Here is a 5,209-nt window from a genome sequence, read left to right on the forward strand (position 1 = left end):
GCGTCCCGTCTTGGGCCGTGGCTGTCACGGTTCTTGGGATCTTCGGGCTGGCGGGCCGGTGGCCGGTCTTGCTGGTATTGCGGTCTTTCCACGGGGTCCCCCCTTCCCGACGGGTTCGGATGCCACCTCCTTCCCTTGTCTATTCTGTGGACCTTGAGTTGGCCTGGGAGGCCGGCCTGCGAGTGGGGGTCACCACTCGCGGTTGCGGGGGCCGCTGTTGGGCTTGCCTTCTGTCCCGTGGGTTGGCCCGGTGCTCATGAAACGCCTGGTGGATCTTCTTCGCAGGGAGGGAGTCCTGGTGTTCCCTGTCTGGGCAATTGATACAGCCCGGCCTCATCTTTTTCGTGGGTGAGACATCACGTCAGGCGGGGTCTCTCCTCCGACGGCTCCCTGTGCTATGTGCGGTGGTCCCTTCGGGTCCTGTCTCGGGCTTGTCCTCCTTCGGGGGTCAGTTGCCTGGACCCGGTACTTCCCTCTGGGTCAGTCAGGGGGGGGGGGGGCATCCTTTGGTCCTGGCCTACCGCCGTGGCACCTATGCTTCTGTGTCCCCATGTAGGGGCCGTACTCACTTCGGCAACTCATATCCATAAGTTGGGACAATTCTGAGGAGATTGGCGTGGCCCCTTCGCAAGGTGGACTCGCATGTTCGTGAGTCGTTCCATATACCGGGTCAGTCGCCCTGGAAGGGTCGGTTTCGCCGGTCCTGTCCCGTCGGGCCATCCTTCCACCGGGGTCCGGCTCTGTGACGGCTCGACTATGTCGGACCTTCCTTCGTTGCCTTGTCCCGGTGGTGTTTCGGCGCCTGGTGCCTCGGCTCGGTCTGCTTCCGGTGGATCGGTTCTGGGGGGGGGACTCGGCCCTCCGGCCTGGGTTCTTCTCCTCCTTCCGGGACCTTTTTCCCCGGTCTTTCGCGTGACCTTTCAGTCTGATGTACGCGTTTCCCCCGTGCCCTCTGAATTCGCGGGCCCTCGGGGATTCGCTTGGGCAGGGCCGGGGTGCTCCTGGGTGCTCGACCCGGCGGCGCATGGACTTGTCTTGGATGATGTGCCTGGCACCCGCGCGTGGTGGCCACACTTGTCCTGGGGCATTCCTGTTTTTGGCTCCCGGCGGGGTCCCCCGCCCCGGGTTCCCTCTCCTTGGGCCGAGCTGGCGAATCGAGCCACCTGGCCGATCCCGGATCTTCCCGTTCAGTGATGGGTCCCCCGCTCTCGGCGCCGGTGTTGAGCCGGCTCTTGTCGGCTGGCCTGCCTCCTTGTGCAGGCCTGGTTCTGGAGCGGAGGAGGCTGCTTGCTCGGGGGTGGTGGCTTTGCTGCTGGGTTCCCGCGATTGTTCCAATGCTCGCTCCGGCGGCACGTATACATGTTTTGGAACGATACTGAGAGGATTGCTGCGGCTCCGGCGCAAGGAGGTCACGCGAGTTCGTGGTGCGTTCCATGTTAGTGGAGCGGTGTGGCTCAGGATTGGAGGCGGCAGTCCCGGTAGCTGAGATGGTCCTGGACCAGGGTTCAATTCCCCGCCTCGGTGGGTCCTGGGCTTAAATACTTCCTTGGACTCGTGAATTCTCATGCCGGTGCCTACTCGTCTCAAGTGTTCACACTCTGCAACTCTGGGCAGATGCTTGCCTAATCTCCGCTTGGGCCCCCTTGCGGCGGGATGCCTGGCTCACGCCTTGTATCCTGCTGGGGTTGTCTCACAGGGGTATACCAGGTCGGGTTCCCAAGGCCCGCACCTTGATGCCTTTGGGTGATACGTGCGCTAGGCACATCGCAATACACTTGCATACTCCCTCTCTCGTTCTACGAGCTCTTCGGGGTCCGCCCTTTTGTGCCCCGGCCCTCGGTGGCTCTGCGGTTCCTCGCCTGTCAGATTTCCATGGTGGCGATGGTGTCTGCTGGGCGGATGGACGTGCGGGGGTCGTTCCTCCGCTCCCCGCCCTTCTTGCGGGTTTGGCCGGACGGGGTTGTTCCGCCGGCTTGTCCACAGTGTCCTTCCCGGGGTCCCTTCCCTGGGGCCTCGGACTCAGGTGGTATCTTTACCGCCTTTTTTCCGGCCAACGTGGTCCCTCCCTTGTCCGGGCTGGTTGTTCGGCGTGCTGTTTTGGCTTCTCTTAGCCGCACGTTTTATTCCTTTCCCGGTGGGATGACCTGTGTTATGCCTTTTTGGCCCGGTTCGTTCGGGCCGCTAGCCCTCGTTCCTCCTTGGCTCGCGGGCTTACACAGGCTGGCATCCTTCCCTACGCCTCGCTGGGTGCGGTGGATCCGGCGGGGGCCCTGGGTCGGTCCGCGAGGTGTGGCTCTGTTCCCTGGGCCCCCTTCGTGGGTATCTCCTCTGTGGAGTATTGGTCTGACTTCGGCGTGGTCGTCACCCGCCTGGTACGTGGGTCTCTAGCAGTCCCGGGGGGACTTCGCTGGGGCCGTTCTGAGTGCTGGAGCTGCGACTCCTGGTTGGCCTCCTTTTCCTGGAGGTCTTGATTTCAGGTTTCCTGTGGGCCCTGTTTTCTTTTCAGTTGTTTACATCAACCTTGGGTTGGTTTCTCTGCATCACCATGTGGTGTTGTGGTTATGGTGGTCAATGAAGCCTTGTTGGCTTGGGTATTTGCTCACTATGTAAATCATGTGGCGAGGAAGACTTACGAGGAGGTAATGCCCCGGTTACTTACCGGTAATCTTCATTACTCCGAGTATAGTCTTCCTCGCCACATGAGTTCCCTCCCCCCCTCCCTGTCTGGCTATCGGCTTCATTGTTTGCTTGGTAGATCAGGCTGATTGGTTGGGCCGGCCCGCCTCTTATAGAGGTCAGGTGGGACTGGTCGGCCATGTTGGGAGGGGGTGGGAAGTGGTTTCTTTTTGCTTTGGAGGGTTCTGTTGTGGAGCTAAAGCTCACTATGTAAATCATGTGGCGAGGAAGACTATACTCGGAGTAATGAAGATTACCGGTAAGTAACCGGGGCATTTACACAGCTCAAACAATCACTGCCAGGCAGCAAGGGCTGTCTGGGACCACAGAACCAAGGTCAGCATTAAACCTACCAAACTCATCATGACGTTTCACTAAAACATCAGTTATAAATATCAAAAATGAACACATTGTGCTATCAATAGTTGCTTTTTATTCTTTGACACGTAAGCTCAGCTCCCCTAAAAAAAGCTTGTCAGTTTCATGAAGAAAGCACTACCTTACAGCCAAAATATCGGTGTTTTTATTTGATGAATGCATGTTTGACCCCCACACATTAGTTTGTTGTTTCCTTTACGTAGTGTCCTTCACCACCGCCGCACGTGGCACCTTATCATCATCATCATCAAATACCTGGGACTCCAATCACATGAGAACGTTTTCCACCACCACAACTGAACCAGGGATAGCCAGATGTATGTCAGGAAGGCCCGCAATATGCCATATTTTGGGAATATTCTTATGCCAGGGATAGACAGATGTTGTCAGGAATGCCCAATGTGATTAGAATGGACTGAGCTGGCCAACATTGCTCACTCTTTCACCATCAAATACCCATTAAAGCAGAAGGAAGGCCAGCGGATGCATTGAACTTCTTTACCTTTGAAACTAAAGTGAAATTGTGAATCATTGGCAGATAAGTACAATTTCAGTCTACTGGTCTCGATCAGAAATGCCAGAGAGCAAGACATCGATTGATCAAGGATACGGGACAGGAACTGTCCAGTGAAGACTCCCTAACTCTTCGGACCTTCCTAGCTAAACCTAAGTGGTGCGCAAGGTCCTGAGGACAAAGACATCTGTTCCCAATGTGGACGAATCCAGTGAACAAGTCTGAAATTAACATTGGAAAGTGGACTATTTGCACCTTGACATTCCTCCTGTTTGTCCAAGTGGAACTTCCTTCTTGTAGCATGAAGGGGCAGAAGGTCCAGAAGAAAGTAAAAGAGATACTGGTGCAGAGAATGCCAGTGGCCCAGTTGAAACTGGACATTTTGCTGTAGACCTATACTGAACGTATAAAGAGCTTCATGATAATGCAAAGGTTGGACTGGCCCCTGAAGAACCGACCATAGAGGTTTGATTTTTTTTTTTATCTGGGTACTTTTTGAAAAGAAATTGCAAAAGTGGGTTGTACTGTTACACGCACACAGGACTTTACATTTTTTAATAGAGCTTTACTTTTGACATTCTCTTTTTCCTGAAATAGTTGGTATCCAACCCAAGCTGCCTTCCAGTGCCAGAAGGAACACATTGCTGCCCCTTGTGGCCATTTTGAGAAAAGCACTATCCGTCTGGCTGTGTGATGAGGTCATTATCGAAAGTAACCCTAGTTGGTTTTTAGGTCTCGCCTAGCGAATGCAGCGCATGCGTTGCTTCGCATTGGCAAAACTCTATTGTTGTGGCTTTTGCTAGCGAAGGGAGACAAACCATGTGCGTGCATGGACAGGTCTTGTACATGCGCATGGTGTCTTCTCTCTGCCTCACATGCTCCCACCGCGCGCACACACTAAAAGGCAGACACGCGCTTGTTGTGGAGGGAGGGGCAAGCATACGCCACTTCACCAGACCAGGAGCACAAATACATTTGGGACACTCTGGTCTGAGTTCTATGATGGACGCTGGGTTTTATACACATCTTGAATAAAAGGTTTACCGGTTTTTATCCCTGAATTATTGCCCACACACCCAAACAGCCAAGAAACCGGAGCAGAGTAAAGGCAGGGCAGAGGACAGATCCGTGGTTTCATTTATTGGGCGCATGGGGGCCGTGCTAATTTGAAATACATGTGCCCTTGGTGGGGGGGGGCTGCTTCTTCCTTGGGTAACTTTGACTACTACAACTCGCAGTTGCTCATTCGCCAGCCCCGAGTCACCCAAATGGGTATTTATAGCCCCGTGTTTGCAAGGAAACTCGAATTCATGGTGGTTATAACTCAAACCCCAGATTCTGGCGAAGGTTATGTAGGACAATGAATGCGTATTTTTCTGTCTCTTTTCTATTGTCAGCCGGTCTGTCTGTCAGGCCGGTTAACCCAGTGTTCATGGAATAAAGATTCCAAATGCTGCAGGTCTTCCAGTACGTGCACAGTGTCTGATGCAGGGGCGCTTGAGCCCCCCCCCCACTTTACCAGCTTGAGTGGGTGGGTGCCTCTTCGCACTTCTTAATGAAATAAAACATTTAAACTTGTTATTTTACCCCTTCCCGGTGGATGAGTGTTGGACTTTGCTGAGAAATGTGAGCGCCGGTCGG

At 54.4% G+C, this 5,209-nt stretch overlaps 1 non-coding gene across 1 annotated transcript; it reads left to right on the forward strand.

The window, feature by feature from the left end:
* Window positions 1-561: 561 nt before the first annotated feature.
* On the forward strand, window positions 562-668 carry LOC147678898 (U6 spliceosomal RNA). Its single transcript, XR_015301140.1, has one exon. It is a non-coding gene; the product is annotated as a U6 spliceosomal RNA (small nuclear RNA).
* Window positions 669-5,209: the final 4,541 nt, after the last annotated feature.

Source organism: Lissotriton vulgaris, chromosome 11, assembly GCF_964263255.1.
Source record: "Lissotriton vulgaris chromosome 11, aLisVul1.2, whole genome shotgun sequence".
In the NCBI taxonomy this organism is placed as follows: Eukaryota; Metazoa; Chordata; class Amphibia; order Caudata; family Salamandridae; genus Lissotriton; species Lissotriton vulgaris.